The sequence below is a fragment of the Triticum aestivum genome, chromosome 3A, assembly GCF_018294505.1.
Source record: "Triticum aestivum cultivar Chinese Spring chromosome 3A, IWGSC CS RefSeq v2.1, whole genome shotgun sequence".
Taxonomy (NCBI): Eukaryota; Viridiplantae; Streptophyta; class Magnoliopsida; order Poales; family Poaceae; genus Triticum; species Triticum aestivum.
In genome coordinates this window covers 396986358-397004914 of record NC_057800.1, presented here as the reverse complement: position 1 = coordinate 397004914, position 18557 = coordinate 396986358, and positions in this window count along the sequence as shown.

Here is an 18557-nt window from a genome sequence, read left to right as displayed (position 1 = left end):
CCCGAGATCCACCAGTTTTGACACCGACATTGGTGCTTTCATTGAGAGTTCCACTGTGTTGTCGTCAAAAGGATTGATGGCCCTTTCAATCATCAATAATGGCGCTATCCAAGGAGAAACTTTCCTCCCCGGACAAATCTTTGTGTTCGACAACTTTGCACTGCGGGCCAATTTGTTTGGCCATCTGGAGCAGATCGGAAGCTATGCCCCTGGCCATCAGGTCAGATTTGAGAGCTTGCACTATGTTGCGGACATCCGTGGAGACTTGATCTTTGCCGGATTCGAGACCATGGCTACCACTCCTGATCACCCCGAGAGACATGGCCTAAATCTATCATCGGACTGCATCCAGGAGACAGCTCCCGTAACCGCTCGGGCCTTAGATCCGGAGTAGATTGCGCCATCCAAGGACGGGAAGCTCAGCCCCGCCATGGAGGCCACAGATTCCCCGGCGTGGGAGCCGCACTTAGAATTGATCTCACATGATACATGTGCCACCGGAACCCCGGACTCGTCTCCGGCCGTAAGTTCCGAACCATGTGAGCCCGCGGACGCCGAACTTGATCATTTATCGATCTTCGAATTCAGCGCCGCAGACATCTTCCAGCACTCGCCTTTGCGTGACATGCTAAACTCATTAAAAACATGTCCTTGGCGGGGGACTCACAACCGAACTATGTTAGGTTCGAACTAGGGGCTGATGATGGGCGACATGCTAAACTCATCAAAAAATCTTGTTCCCCACCCGCCACCCACGCCATAGCCACTGTCGAGGACTTAACCGACATGTCTAATTACGGCTCTGAAGACTTCAACGGTATAGACAATGACGCCGATGAGGAGCAGGGTCAAAACCTTCCATTTACTGGACGTCGGACGACCACTTCTTCATACGACGTATACATGGAGGATACACCTAAAGAAACTAACAACGATGACAAAAAAGATCCAGTTGAGGATAAAACCCCTGAGACACAGCCCAGACGCCGACGTCAGCGGCGCCGCTCTAAGTCACGCCGCACAAAAGACAGAAATACCGGCACCAGAGAAAACAACACCTCGGACGATGCCGAAGCCAATGAAGCCCCTATTGGGGCAACGTCCCAACAGGATGAACTGGAGGACGGGCACGATAGCCCTGACAAACAGGCCATACATGAAGACTCGGAGGACAGTAATTATCTTCTGCTTTCCAAGGATGAGGAGAGCCTCGGCGACGAGGATTTCATTGTGCCTGAGGAACCTCTCGAGCAGGAGCGCTTTAAACACCGGCTATTAGCCACTGCAAGGAGCCTGAAAAATAAACAGCAGCAGCTTCAAGCTGGCCAAGACCTGCTCAACGATAGATGGACAAATATCCTAATGGATGAAGAATATGGCCCCAGGCGCACAACCAAGGGTTACCCGCGGTGCAGATTGCTACCTTAGTTCGATAAGGAAGCGCCGGAGCCTGTGCCACGCGGTCGGGACAATTCGGCTAACTGACCACCATGCAGTCGGGATAAAGCGGCAGCTCAACTCGAACAGCAACCCGCCTCACCCCAAAGAAAAAATAGAGATAAAACAGCTCAGGGTCATACATACAACCCTCGGCAGGACCTGGACAGTAGAGCAGGACATACCAGATCGATCTACGGATCGCGAGGACGTGCCTCGACACGCAACGTCGGCTACCTATTCGGACGGGGCAAGTCTAGTCACGCCCAGGCCGAAAACCACAGACAGACTCCATATAAGCTACGTCACGACGTGGTCCAATATAGAGGCGACACACACCCACTCTGCTTCACTGACGAAGTAATGGAGCATGAATTCCTAGCAGGGTTTAAACCCATGAATATCGAATCATATGATGGAAGAACTAATCCCGTGGTATGGATCGAAGATTTTATTCTCCATATTCATATGGCTCGAGGAGACGACCTTCATGCCATCAAATACCTCCCACTAAAACTCAAAGGACGAGCAAGGTACTGGTTAAAAAGTCTGCCTGAAAACTCTATTGGCAGCTGGGAAGATCTGGAAGACGCCTTCCGCGACAACTTCCAAGGTACATACATCCAGCCACCAGACACCGATGACTTAAGTCACATCGTCCAGCAGCCCGAAGAGTCAGCCAGGAAGCACTGCACTAGGTTCTTAGTTAAAAAGAACCAAATCGTAGACTGACCGGACGTGGAAGCCCTAGCGGCCTTTAAACACAGTGTCCGGGACGAGTGGCTCGCCCGCCACCTCGGTCAGGAAAAATCAAAATCTACGTCAGCCCTTACCACTCTGATGACCCACTTTTGCGCGGGAGAAGACAGCTAGCTCGCTCGTAGAAGCAACAACGCCAGCAACCCGGGCACTTTCGAAGTTCGAGACGGCAACGGGAAACCACGATGCAATAAACACAAACGTGGCAATAGTAATGGGGGAGCGCATGACACAATGGTCAACGCCGGATCCAGCGGCCCCAAACCTGGTCAACGGAAGAAGCCATTCAAGGCAAACAGAGACGGACTATCCAATTTGGATAAGATGTTGGTGTATCGACCAGACCTCAAACAGTCCGATCTCTGTGCATTAATGTCATCCCTAGATCGGTAATGCTAACACGCACAGTACTCGAGGATTTATAACAGAGTAGCAATCACACACTTATTACATTGAATGTCTCAAAAGAGAACTTAGTACACTAAATATGGCTTAAGGCCATCTAATACGGTAACAACGGAAGGCTTGGAAAATAAAGTGAGTCCATCAACTCCAACGGCATCACTGAGTGAAAGACCACGATCTAAGGCTCCTTACTCGTCGTTTGATAAGTCTGCAACATGATACGTTGCAGCCCGAAATGGGTCAGCACATGGAATATGCTGGCAGTGTAACACAAGAGCGTAATGAATAGAATAATTCTATCACTACATGCATATATGGCTGGTGGAGGCTGTATGGTTAATAGGTTTTGCGAAATGCAAATTTTTCCCTACTGCAAAGGAATACATTTTATTTAATTACAAAGTTGGTTGAAAACATTGAGAATGGTAAACCCCATCTTAATCCCAATTAAAAGGTAATTAATAACCCAACAAAATTAATTTAGAGTGATGAGATCCACATGATAATCCAAAGAACCACATACTCAAGATGTCCATAACCGGGGACACGGCTAACCATGATTAGTTTGTACACTCTGCAGAGGTTTGTGCACTTTTCCCCACAAGACTCGATCTCCTCCATTGGATTTCTTGCACTACATGATGTTTGAGAAACGGATGACCAAGACACAGTCTTTCCGAAGAGACCCCCTTAACCGATAGATAGGCCGGTACACCTACAATCCCCTACATCTGCTAGCCCATCATAGAAAGGTTTCCCACGACTTACTCAGCTATGCCAGAGCCCATAATGGCATGTGGCTGCACACAGAAGTTTCCAGCATGAATAATCCTATGATCCCTTTGAGCCTAGGTGGCGGTCCATAGGAAAATCACACGGTACCCTGGGATTTCCAGAAAAATACAGGCAATCACTGGATATCCCAGGTGCCTCAGTCCACCAAGATGTGTATTAAAGTTGCCACCTTAAGTTCAACCATTAATTAACAACCTCACATCTGTCATGAATACATTCAAACCCAATCCACGTCTACGAGCATAGCATAGAAGTATAAGCAACGTAGAAGTAACTCCCAGGGTTTGATAATAAACAGGTGAGTAGGTACTACCTCTTCTACTTCCCAACCCACAATTTAATCAGATCCTAACCATGCAATTGTTTGAGGATTAATCTAATGCAATAAAACTGGGTAGTAAAGAGGTATGATCAAAGTGTTACTTGCCTTGCTGATGATCCGTGAAACCTAGAGACTCGATGTCGCACGCTTCGCACTCTGGGTACTCTATCGCAATCAAACAAGCATACAATAAGCAATCAAGCAAGGGCACGAGTAAAACTCAAATAATATATCTAACCAGAAAGTTCAACTTAAGAACTCCGGTTTGCAAAAAAATCAAATCAAACGAAGCAACAAAACTCAAACGGCGAAAGAAACAAGCTTCGTATACTAATCTGGACTAAAGTCAAACTTTACATTAGTGAAAACTTGTTTAAGTTGATTAAACAGAAAGAGGGTTTCAAGATGAAACTCTAGGCGCTTGAATCGCCTGATTCCGATAAACGAGCGAAAAGTTATACTAAAATGAAAATCAGATCAGGAATCACGATCGAAAATAATCGTGGAAAATCCAAGAAAAAGAAAAACTGACGAGCAGGCTAATGAACGAACGTTCGCTATCTGCACCTAACGGACAAAAACCATTCGTTAAAACGACCGTACGAACGAACATCCGCTATTTAACTAAACCGAAAAAACCGAACCGGATCTAAAAAACAGATCTAGGGTTTTCGTAAAAAAAACCGTTCGATTTTCTCACAAAAACCGAGGCGGCGACGGCGGCTACCTCCGGTGAAGTCCGGCGCAGTGGCGGGCGGCTCCGGCAAGGCGGCGTGGGGTGGTGGGTGGCGGCAACGGCGGCGGCGTGCGGCCACGGCGGCGGCGGTGTGCGGCAATGGCGGCGGCGCGCGCGGCGCAGTCGGCGACGGGGTTAGGGTTTGCGTCGGGGCGCGGGTGGGCTACGGGTGCGGGGAGGCGGCTTATAAAAGGGCCGGCCCGAGGTATCCTAGCCGGGTACGGCCCGAAGTCGGTTTGACTTTTTTTAAATAATTCTGACATGCAGAAAAAGAAAGAAAAGAAATACTAAACGGACTCCAAAAATCCCGAAATAAATTTTCCCCATCCTCTAAAATAAGCCGGACAAGGTGAACATTTATTTGGGCCTAAAATGCAATTTTGAAAAACGCATATTTTTCCAAATTCAAATAAAATAGCGATAAAACTCCGAATAAAAATCTTATTTGATTTTAATATTAAATCTTCGATATTTATTTATTTTGAGGAAGTCATTTTATCCATTCTCTTTTATTTTTATAAAATAAATATTTGAAGAGAAAATATTAAAATCAAACGATCCTCTTTTCAAAATTCGAGAAAACTCAAATATGAAAATAATGAAATCCCCAACTCTCTCCGTAGGTCCTTGAGTTGCGTAGAATTCTAGGATCAAGCCAAAATGCAATAAAATATGATATGCAATGATGATCTAATGTATAACATTCCAAATTGAAAATTTGGGATGTTACAAACCTACGCCCCTTAAGATGAATCTCGCCCTCGAGATTTGGGTTGGCTAGAAAATAGGTGTGGATGGTCCTTGCGTAGGTCTTCCTCTCGTTCCCAGGTGGTTTCATCCTCGGTATGGTGGCTCCACTGAACTTTACAGAACTTGATAACTTTGCTGCGTGTAACTCGGCTGGCAAACTCGAGAATCTTGACTGGCTTCTCCTCGTAGGTCAAGTCGCTATCCAACGGTATCGCTTCCAGTGGCACTGTATCTCTCAGAGGGATATCGGCCATCTCTGCGTGGCACTTCTTCATCTAAGAAACGTGGACCACATCGCGAACTCCTGACAATCCTTCGGGCAATTCCAACTTGTAAGCAACTTCTCCCATACGTTCCAAAACTTTGTATGGTCCCACAAAACGTGGTGCTAACTTTCCCTTAACTCCAAAGTGCTTAACTCCTCAGAGTGGTGATACACGAAGATACACTCTGTCTCCAACTTCGTAAGTTGTCTCCTTGCATTTAGAATCCGCATAGCTCTTCTGCCTGGACTGGGCTACCTTGAGTCTATCACGAATCAGCTTAACCTTCTCTTCAGATTCTTTAATCAAATCTGGTCCAAACAACTGTCGGTCTCCAACTTCATCCCACAACGACGGTGTTCTGCACCTCCTTTCGTACAATGCTTCGAAAGGGGCCATCTTCAAACTGGCTTAGTAACTGTTGTTGTAAGAGAACTCTGCGTAAGGCAAATTATCGTCCCAACTAGATCCATAATCTAGCGCACAAGCTCTCAACATGTCTTCCAGAATCTGATTGACTCTCTCAGTATGTCCATCCGTCGGTGGGTGAAAAGTTGTATTGAACTCTAGCCTGGTTCCCAAAGTTTCATGTAACTGATTCCAAAACTTTGAGGTAAAATGGGTTCCTCTATCTGATACAATTGTCCTCGGAACTCCATGCAAACATACGATCCTGGTCATGTATATCTTTGCCAACATAGCACTAGTGTAAGTGGTCTTCACTGGGATGAAATGAGCTACTTTCATCAAACGATCGACTACAACCCATATCAAGTCATAGCCTGAACGAATCATGGGTAATCCCGTGATAAAATCCATGCCTAGCTTATCCCACTTACATTCGGGTATCGGCAATGGTTGCAGCAATCTTGTTGGCTTCTGATGCTCTGCCTTCACTCTGTGACATACATCACAAACTGCTACATACTCCGCAATATCCTTCTTCATTCCGGTGCACCAGAATCTATCCTTCAGATCCAGGTACATCTTGGTATTTCCTGGGTGAATCGAATATTGTGAGTCATGGGCCTCTTGCAAAATCAGCTTCCTGATCTCCTGGTCATTTGGTACATATATGCGGTCCTCAAACCATAGGGTATCGTGCTCATCCTCACGAAATCCCTTGGCTTTTCCTTTGCTCATCCTTTCCTTTATCTCGGCAATCTCCTTGTCCGTCTTTTGCACTTCTCTAATCTTATCCATCAAACTAGATTGAATCTCTAAAGCTGCTACATAACCTCTCGGAACTATCTCCAAACATAGCTCGTGAAGGTCTTCTGCTAACTCCTTGGGTAACTCTCCTGTCATGAGTGTTTTGACATGACTCTTGCGGCTCAACGCATCGGCTACTACGTTAGCCTTTCCGGGATGATAGTGCAACTTCATATCATAATCCTTTATGAGTTCCAACCATCTCCTCTGCCTGAGATTCAACTCCTTTTGCGTGAAGATATACTTCAAACTCTTGTGATCCGTGTATACCTCACAATGGTTTCCGATGAGAAAATGTCTCCAAGTCTTCAACGCATGCACTACGGCTGCAAACTCCAAATCATGCGTAGCATAATTTAACTCATGGGTTTTAAGCTGTCGTGAGGCATATGAAACAACTCTTCCTTCCTGCATAAGCACTGTTCCAAGTCCTCGACGAGAGGCATCGCAATACACTTCATAATCCTTGTGTTGATCTGGTAGAATCAACACTGGTGATGTAACCAAATGTTTCTTCAATTCGTAAAAACTAGCCTCACACTCCTCAGTCCATTTGAATTTGGTGTCCTTCTTTAACAACTCCGTCATAGGCTTTGCAATCTTCACGAAATTCTCAATGAACCTCTGGTAGTCTCCTGCGAGTCCAAGAAAACTCCGCATCTCTCCAACGAACGTGGGTGCCTCCCAATTTGTCACAGTGATGATTTTGTTGGGGTCTACTGCTATTCCTTCTCCGGATATAACATGTCCAAGGAATCCAACTTCCTTCAATCAAAACTCACACTTGCTGAACTTGGCGTATAGCTGATGTTCTCTGAGCTTCCCAAGTACTAAACGCAAGTGCTCCTTATGCTCCTCTTCATTCTTCGAGTAGACTAGAATATCATCAATGAACACCATAACAAACTTATCCGAAAACTCCATAAACACCTTGTTCATCATGTTCATAAAATAAGAAGGTGCGTTTGTCAGGCCAAATGACATAACGGTATACTCATATAGCCCGTACCTTGTGGTAAAAGCTGTCTTAGGTATATCCTACTCTCGAATCTTCAACTGGTGGTACCCTGATCATAGATAGATCTTGGAAAACACCTTAGCTCCTTGCAGCTGATCAAACAAATCATTTATCATCGGTAGTGGGTACTTGTTCTTGATCGTTACTTCATTCAATCCACGATAATAAACAACCATCCTTAACGATCCATCCTTCTTATCTACTAGAAGTACTGGTGATCCCCAAGGTGATGAACTTGGGTGAATATATCCTTTATCCAGTAACTCCTTAATCTGCTTCTTAATTTCCTCTAAATCCTGTGCGAGCATCCTATATGGTCTCTTAGATTTTGGCCCTGTGCCTGGCAAAATCTCCATCAAAACTCGATGTCTCTATCCGGTGGCATGCCTGGCAACACTTCTGGAAATACATCCGGGAAATCCTTCACCACTGGTACTTCCTCCTGTACAACTCATGTTAAGGAATTTACTTGAGTCCTAATTGGCACATGTCGGGATACATACTTGATCCTTCTTCCTTCTGGGGTGGTGAGCAAAATCGACTTACTAGCGCAATCGATGTTTCCTCCATACATCGATAGCCAATCCATACCCAGAAACACATCCAAACCTTGCGACTCCAGAATTACCAGATCTGAGGGGAAAACGTGCCTACCTATGGCCAACGGTATCTGAAAACATCCTTGGCTTGCCATATACTCTGCTCCTGGCGAGCTCACTAACATAGGTGTACTAAGAACTTTGGTGGGCAGTTTATACTTATCCACAAATCCCCTTGATATGTATGAATGCGGTGCACCAGTATCGAAAAGTATGACTAGAGTAAAAGACTTAACCAAAAACTTACCTATTACTGCATCTGGCAGGGCTTCAATCTCCCCCACGTTAACGTGGTTCACTTGTCCCCTGTTGAAAGGGTTGGGCTTCTTCCCAAAGCTTCCATTACCGTTTCCATTCTTAGCTTCAGGACATTCATTGGCGTAATGTCTAGTCTTCTGGCACTTGTAGCAAGTAACGTGGCTTAGATCTTTCTTGGCGGGCGTTGTTCGGTTGGAACGGTTCTGTCCGTTTCTTCCTCCATTACCATTCTTGGAGCCACTATGGTTGTGAGAACTTCCTCCACTATAAGTGTGGCCTCCATGGTTATGCACAAGTCCTCCCGAGTTCGGGGTGAAACGGGGTCTCTGCTGAGCTCCAGAATTATACTTCCCTTGTCCATAGTTCCTCTTGCGGTTATCAATCTGCTGCTGCTTCCCTTCAATCATGAAAGCTCTATCTACCAACTGTTGGTAGTTATTAAAGGTTGCTACTATCAACTGAATGCCCCGCTCATCATTTAGTCCTTCCAAAAACTTCTCCTGCTTAGATGCATCCGTAGCAATGTCATCTGGGGCATAACGTGCTAGCTTGCTAAAGTCATCCACATACTGGCTAACGGTGCGTCCTCCTTGGCGTAAGTTGCGAAACTCACGCTTCTTTATGGCCTTAGCTCCTGCTGATACATGGGCAGTGCGAAAAGCCTGCTGGAACTGGTCCCATGTAACAGTGGCTATAGGATAGGTGACAGTGTAATTCTCCCACCATGAGGCTGCTGGTCCATCCAATTGGTGCCCGGCAAAACGCACCCTCTCAGCATTTGTGCATCCTGCAGTGGTTAACTCCCTTCCAATCCTGCGGAGCCAATCATCTGCCACTATCGACTCGGTGCTACTGGAAAACACCGGCGGCTGCAACCTCAAAAAATGGGCTAAATTGTCAACTGGGGTGGTGGGTTATTGTTGTTGTTGTTGTTGTTGTTGCCTTGGTTCTGAACTAATAACCGCATCAGGGTATTCTGCTGCTGGATCAACTGAGTGAGCTCCGGTGGAAAGGTAAATCCAGGGTCATGTCTCGGAGGCATCCGAGGGTTTAGAGGGAAGAGAATAGAATAGAATGAGGTCTAGTGAGAAAACACTACCCATATGCACATGAGACAAACACAATCATATCACTCAATCAATCAATCAAGCAAGGGCATACAATCGGTCCAGAACTATCGTTACAGAGTGCTTGGACTATAATATTTACATGGTGGAATACTACTACTGATATGGTGGTCGACTACAAATATTGTTCAGTCAAAGACTCCATGATATCCGCTCCAGCTTCATCAACATAGTCATCATCACTATCGTCGGGGTCCGAGTCGGTGTCATCGATGATGATGTAGTTCTCCGAGCAAGTGGAACCGTCATCTTCTCCTCCTGGCGCGGGGTCTCCCATGAATACTCCTAGCTTCCTTGTCAGGTTGTCATTCTTCTCCAGTAGTACGACGATTTCTTCCTCATAATCTTCGCGAGTTGCCTTGAGTTCTTCCTCAAGCTCCGTGATCCTTGTCATCGCCTTCTTTAGATCTATCATGCATGCGCACATCTGATTTTCCTGGCGGCAAATATGCTGCTTTAACTCCTGGATGAAAGTGGCAATTGATCTATCCTTCCTGGTGCTGATCATCTCCCATTGCTCATCTCGGCGCCCACAAATCTGGTGGATAGTATCCTTGAGATCCTTGTGGTAAACTTCTCCAATGCGTCCCATGGTGATGTGGGCTGCCATACTCTTTCCTAGACTCCAGGTTGGTGCATCAAAGGAAAACTCTATGGGCTCAGTGACTAGCGTAAATGTCCTTCCTGGAATTTGAACTTGAATCGTCCAGCGCTCCTCTTCTGGTAAAGTGGTGTTGTAAGTCCCGGTGAAGCTTGGTATTCCGATGTTCCGGTACCTAGTGACTTCCTTCAAGTGGCGTCTAAAAGGTGTGTCTTCATCTGGTTGTGCAAACTTGTTCCTTGTGTTCGCCATCCTAAAGAGTAGAAAATAGAGAGGAGTCAGAAATGAGAAGAGAGTAGTGATCTAGGGTTTTTGGCTTAGTGGTCGTGTCCTATAGTCAGCGTGTTCTCTGATACCATCTTGTAGCGACCAGACCTCAAACAGTCTGATCTCTGTGCATTAGTGTCATCCCTTGATCGGTAATGCTGACACACACAGTACTCGAGGATTTATAATAGAGTAGCAATCACACACTTATTACAGTCTCAAAAGACAACTTAGTACAATAAATATGGCTTAAGGCCATCTAATACGATAACAGTGGAAGGCTTGGAAGATAAAGTGAGTCCATCAATTCCAACGACATCACTGCGTGAAAGACCACGATGTAAGGCTCCTTACTCGTCGTCTGATAAGTCTGCAACATGATACATTGCAGCCCAAAACGGGTCAGCGCATGGAATATGCTGGCAGTGTAACACAAGAGAGTAATGAACAGAATAATGCTATCACTACATGCATATATGGCAGGTGGAGGCTGTATGGTTAATAGGTTTTGCGAAAAGCAAATTTTTCCCTACTGCAAAGGAATACATTTTATTTAACTACAAAGTTGGTTGAAAACATTGAGAATGGTAAGCCCCATCTCAATCCCAATTAAAAGGTAATTAATAAACCAACAAAATTAATTTAGAGTGATGAGATCCACATGATAATCCAAAGAACCAGATACTCAAGATGTCCATAACCGGGGACACGGCTAACCATGATTAGTTTGTACACTCTGCAGAGGATTGTGCACTTTTCCCCACAAGACTCGATCTCCTCTGTTGGATTTCTCGCACTACATGATGTTTGAGAAACGGATGACCGAGACACAGTCTTTCCAAAGAGGTCCCCTTAACCGATAGATAGGACGGTACACCTACAATCCCCTACATCTGTTAGCCCATCATGGAAAGGTTTCCCACAACTTACTCAACTATGCCAGAGCCCATAATGGCATGTGGCTGCACACGGAAGTTTCCAGCATGAATAATCTTATGATCCCTTTGAGCCTGGGTGGCGGTCCATAGGAAAATCACACGGTACCCTGGGATTTCCAGAAAAATACAGGCAATCACTGGATATCCCAGGTGCCTCAGTCCACCCAGATGTGTATTAAAGTTGCCACCTTAAGTTCAACCATTAATTAACAACCTCACATCTGTCATGAATACATTCAAACCCAATCCACGTCTACGAGCATAGCATAGAAGTATAAGCAACGTAGAAGTAACTCCCAGGGTTTGATAATAAACAGGTGAATAAGTACTACCTCCTCTACATCCCAACCCACAATTTAATCAGATCCTAACCATGCAATTGTTTGAGGATTAATCTAATGCGATAAAACTGGGTAGTAAAGAGGTATGATGAAAGTGTTACTTGCCTTGCTGATGATCCGTGAAACCTAGAGACTCGATGTAGCACGCTTCACACTCCGGGTACTCTATCACAATCAAACAAGCATACAATAAGCAATCAAGCAAGGGCACGGGTAAAACTCAAATAAGAGATCTAACCAAAAAGTTCAACTTAAGAACTCCGGTTTGCAAAAAGAATCAAATCAAACGAAGCAACAACACTCAAACGGAGAAAGAAACAAGCTTCGTTTACTAATCTGGACTAAAGTCAAATTTTACAGTGGCAAAAACTTGTTTAAGTTGGTTAAACAGAAAGTTGGTTTCGAGACGAAACTCTAGGCGCTTGAATCGCCTGATTCCGATAAACGAGCGAAATGTTATACTAAAACGTAAATCGGATCAGAAATCGTGATCGAAAATAATCGCGGAAAATCCAAGAAAAAGAAAAACTGACAAATAGGCTAACGAACGAACATTCGCTGTCTGCGGCTAACGGATGAAAACCGTTCGTTAAAACAAACGTACGAATGAACGTCCTCTATTTAACTAAACCAAAAAAAACCGAATTGGATCTAAAAAACGGATCTAGGGTTTTCGTAAAAAAAACGATCGGTTTTCTCGCAAAAACCGAGGCGGCGGCGGCTACCTCCGGCGAAGTACGGCGCGGCGGCGGGCGGCTCCGACGAGGCGGCGCGGGGCGGCGGGTGGCGGCTCGGGCCGGCAACGACGACGGCGGCGGTGGCGGCGAAGGCAGCGTGCGGCAACGGCGGCGACAGCGGGGTTAGGGTTTGCGTCGGGGCGCGGGTGGGCTGCAGGGTGCGTGGCGACGGCTTATAAAAGGGTCGGCCCGAGGTCTCCTGACCGGGCACGGCCCGAAGTCGGTTTGACTTTTAAAAAAATAATTCCGACGTGCAGAAAAAGAAAGAAAAGTAATACTAAACGGACTCCAAAAATCCCGAAATAAATTTCCCCGTCCTCTAAAAATAACCCGCACAAGGTGAACTTTTATTTGGGCCTAAAATGCAATTTTGAAAAATGCATATTTTTCCTAATTCAAATAAAATAGCGATAAAACTTCGAATAAAAATCTTATTTGATTTTAATATTAAATCTTCGATATTTCTTTATTTTGAGGAAGTCATTTTATCCTCTCTCTTTTATTTTTATAAAAGAAATATTCGAAGAGAAAATAATTAAAATCAAACGATCCTATTTTCAAAATTCGAGAAAACTCGAATATGAAAATAATGAAATCCCCAACTCTCTCCGTAGGTCCTTGAGTTTCGTAGAATTTCTAGGATCAAGCCAAAATGCAATAAAATATGATATGCAATGATGATCTAATGTATAGCATTCCAAATTGAAAATTTGGGATGTTACAATTGGATAGGCCCTGCTAGATTCATGGCCACCCTAATAAACCATCTAACCACACCAACAGAAGTTGTTGGGTCTTCAAACAGGCCGGCAAGTTAAACGCCGAATACAAGGGGAAGAAGCCGCCCAGCGACAACGACGAAACTCGCCAACCAAACACCGGGGGTCAGAAGTAGTTTCCCCCTGAAGTAAAGACAGTGAACATGGTACACATGACACAGTCCCCTATAGGGGAATGCATGGAGCGCTCTCTCCGTGCAGAGGATCACACTACGGCTATCTCAGTCGAACTACACAACGGGGGCATTACACCACATACCTCGTCGGCCATTAAGCCACCGGTCTCCATTCAACATGACTGTTCAAACCCCATACAGGACTAGCAGTTCGGCTTCCGCCGTCCGCCGCATATACCCGGACAATCTGTACCGTGCATACATAACTATGCACTTAAAATACCCTGGGCACCGGCGAAAGCACAATACGGACGGACCTGAAAGTACTCCCATAACCTTCTCTTTTTTCTAACTTTTTTCCTTCTTCCTTTTTCTTGTTTCCCTCCACAGGTGGCTCAATGGCTGGCCTCAGACTCTATCAGAGTTCGGGTTCGTACACTCACCCAAGGGTTATTTCTGTCAAGAAGTCCCTTCACCGAAGACAGGCGGCGCAGACGTGTGACAGGAGGTCCAAAATAACTTTTTGTAGACCGCACTCTATATTTCGAGCCTGTAAAGTGCCTTTCTCCTCCGCCTTCGACCCCTGGCATATCAAATAGCCGGGGTTGCGGCTTTGTTATCTATATACACGATTGGCACATCACTCAGATCCCAGTAAAAATAATCCATTCTTTTCTAAAAGGACTGAGTTTTGCCCCTACGGTTGTCTCAAATGTACCCCTCGGCATATATTGCCAGGGGCTCGGTATGGGAACAAACGAGTTGCCGACAAAGTCCGAGCAGCTCTATAGCGTACTTCGGCGCCGCGAGTTTGGCCTTATCACTACAAAAAAATACACTTCCATGATGATACGTGTTTGTCACAGTAGGTCGCGTTTTCTGTCAAGCATGTACATCCATGACAAATTTATGACAGAATCAGGATAGTCATACATGTGCTGTCATAGAAGTGTTCCATGACATTGCCAAAATTATCATCATGGAAGTGTCCACTTCCATGACGATAAATCGCGCGTCACAGAAGTGCTTTCATCAAGGGTGACCCACACGGGGCATCCACCTTAACGGAACGCCGTTAAGCTATCGGGTCGAATTTTGGATCCGATAACCCGTTAACAGCCATGACCAATGCCGATTTTCCACGTGTAAAATTCTCATTGGCTGATGGATCCACGCGTCACCTCCGCGTTGGCACAGGTGTCACTCATCCAACGGTCGAGATGGGCCTATGATATGTTGACACGTGGACCGGCTCAAAAGTGGCCCACAAAGATTAAATGGGCCGGCCCAACCGAAGGCCCATAAAATTTAGCGGACCATAATGGGCCGGCCCAGCCAAAGGCCCACAAAATTTAGCGGACCATAATGGGCTGGCCCAGCTAAAGGCCCACACGATTTTGCAGACCATAATGGGCCGGCCCAGCTAAAGGCCCACAAGATTTTGCGGACCACAATGGGCCGGCCCAGCTAAAGGCCCACAAGATTCTGCCGACCACAATGGGCTGGCCCAGCTAAAGGCCCAACATTCTTTGTCAAATCGGCCCGTCAATGGCCTGTCCTAAACTTGTCATCAACGCGTCCCATGGTCACTTCTGGCCCGTTAATAGTCCGCTAAGTAATTGGGCCGAATTATGGCCCGGTGTATTTCCGGTCGTCCGCCTTCATTTGGGCCCATTTACAAGCCATCAAAACATTCGGCCCATAAACGACCGTGAAGGATTTGGGTCATATTCGGCCATGTCTGACATTCGGCCTGTTAGAGGCCCACTATAGCTTTGGGCCACTTTCGGCCTGTTGTCATTTTCGGCCTGTTAAGTCGGACGTGAACCATGGGCCATATGTGGCCCAACGTCACATCGGGCCCATTAACGGCCCATATAAAAATGACGATAATCTAGCCCGACCGAAGTTCCGGCCTGTTAAAGGCCCGTGTATTAGGTCGGCGCATTTACGGCCCGTTCGAATTTCGGCCTGTTAAAGTCCAGTCGGTTATTTGGCACAATCAGGGCCCAATCTCACTTTCGGTCTATTAAAGGCCCATGTATTTTATGGGCTCGAGATATTTACACCTGTAAATGGCCTATTTTTACTGAGGGCCCAAATTGTGTTTAGGCCTGTTAAAGGCCCACTATGGGCACAGGCCTACCAGAAAAATATGAAAGCTTATGCTGATTTGGGCCCAGATATTTTTAGTGGGCTACATGCCAATTTCGGCCCATAATCGTTTTTAGCCCAATTGGAATGGGCCCGACGAATGTTGGCATGTTGGGCTCCTACGAAGCTTTTGGCCGAATACATTACTAAGATAAACCTACACTATACAAAAATAGCGTCGTAATTACTACAGCCTGAGGCAGCATCATAAATGTTGTATCACAACAAAATAAATTCCAACCATACAACAAAAGGCTTGTTGGCATAAAGTTTACAGTCCTTCCAGATAAAAGCACCATCAGATGTATAGAAGCATAGATCATTTGACCTGAGTGCTAATGTTTTAGGCTGTAGAATCTGATGGAGCAACACGATCTCCACCTTTTTTCCGCCATTGCTCTTGAACAACGAAGCGAATGTCTGATAGTCTGGTTTCAAAACCATTCATATCTTGACGACATTTCTCAACCACTATTCTTATTTCCGAAACAATGTCCATTAGGGATTGGACTTGTGTCTGGAGCACAGATATATCACTCTGTCTAGCAGGAAGATTTTGTTCAGTAGGCGATTTGGACGAGGTTACCTTGACAACCAACCCAGAATTACACAGCAAGGTGCTTTTTGCACTGTTAGTGGAGAGATACTGACGCACTGCAGCAAGAGGTGACATTGTGCCTGTAGTAGCCTCATCACCTTCAGGTGGTTGTGGATGTTCAATCATTTGTTCCATAGCTTCCTGAAAGTTTGAACTTGTAAATTAGTGTACCAGATAAGTTACTAATGAGACAAAAACAAACAAAGTAGGTTAAATGTTTATACATAACTTATTTTGGTGAACTACTGTAATACATTAGCATGTATTGTAGTGCCAACTACATAATAAAATCACTTTCGGAACATATGTCCATGTAGCATGCCTACTGGATTGTCTATTTCCTCACATTCGTTGACATCTAAGGATAAATAGACATGGTTTAAAGTAGGATGAACATAGTATGACATCATTCATATCATGGGAAAATAGATATAAAACAAACAAGCTATTTTATCATTGTGTGCGCACGTGAACATAACAACTAGATTACAGATCAAGACCAAAAGAATATCCTTCATCTCTTTTAAACAATGTAAGGTGAAATGATATGTTAAGACAACTGTGAATAAGAGTGAACAGAGTAACTGACATTGGCTGCAAACCAAGTAGTTAAATGAACACATCATAGTACCAATCAGTTCAAGGCAGGAGGAGTAAGGACTTACAACAGCGGCTTGAACTAGGGTGCTCATGCCCTTCATCTTGCTGGTGTGGCAATCCTTGAAGATTTGCACTGCATTCGGTTCAGGTTCTTTCTGGTCCTCACGGGATTTCCTCTGTATTTGGAACAAGTCAATATAGATACGATAATATGGCACAAAAAAAGAGAAGGAAGTAGAAGCTATTTACAAGAGCCTCACAGTGTGCAATATAGCTACGAGATCATGTGGTCTGTTGGAATTTCACTTTAGAATGGTTGGTTTTGTTCTTCAAACAGTTAGCCTAGAAGAAGATACACTTGTAAGGCACATACATAAATACAAGTTCAATATGTGGTCTGATCAAATACATATAGCCTACCTGATACTTTGGACCAGATCAGTGTTTAACGAGGGCTGTCCAGTCTTCATCTGTAATATATTCCACTGGAGATGTTTGGGCCATTTCATTGTTAGCCTTGCCTTCAAAGTGAGATTTTCTAAGGTGGTACCGATACTGTCACAGAGCAGACTGAAAAACATGAGTGCATGCTTGTCTAGTTGCATCATCTTTCGGATCCAACTTGAACCTCATCTGTTGAAAAAAGAATGTGAGTCTTATTAGGAGGAAGCTAGAAAGTATGGGACATAGCAAGACAATATTACTAATTGCGATGAATAATAATACTTACGGATAAATGGTCAAGGAAGGTGTTAAACTGGGTATTGTCTTTCTCATTCCTGTACTGGATCCACGTTGGGAGTATACGTGCATGACACCTAACGGCAATGGCTTCCTCTGATACTAACTTGGCTGACTCTGTAGCATCACGTGGCCTTTTTAAACCTACCTCAAAATGGATCTCCATTCTTCCTCCTTTAGATTTTGTTAATCTGTCAAACATTATCCCTGATGTCTGTTTCCGCTTGCGCCATGGTGCTAGTTCAACAACGAATATGGAAAGTGTTAGTGTACATCAAACTGTGAGAGTAAATATAAAGGAGCATGCAACTGCAACTTGACTCGGTCAGGTACCGTCTTGGTGTTGATACTCATGAGGTTCATCTGATCTTGCCAAGTCCTGTTGTGTCAGTAGTGCATCGGAAGTAGTGTTAGGTGTGAAGGCAGCTTGGGAACTGGCCAGTTCCGGAGCAAACGAACGAGTAACTGGTTGAGATGCTGGTACAGTTGAAGCGGATGCTGCAGCTAGTGGAGCAGGTGATGCTGTGTTTGTAGATTTAGCCGGTGGACTTGGACCTTCTACTGCACTATAAGTACCAGCAGAATCTCGACGGCAGAACATTTTCCGTTTCACCCGACGAGTAACAACACTCCCTACTATATTATTTTCCTTGCTCTTTTTTGACTTTGCCATGTCAAGCTGTACCCACAACATAAAAGAATAAAATCACTCTTCAGAACTCATTGATGCATGATACAGACAAGCAATACTTTGATGTAAGACAACCGTATGAGGATGGAATATGTAAGAAAAATAGGATGACATGACATATTCACAGCTACGATGTGCAAACTAAGCAGAAGGATTTTGAAGAAAATAGAAGTAATGCAAGCTAGACACCATATGAAAGATGCAACCAATATTACTCTGCCAAGTTAAAAGTGTCTTGTCATAAGTGGCAATTCGAAAAATTAGAAGCAGTACACCATAGAAATCAATGCAAGATGCAACCACTATCAAACTG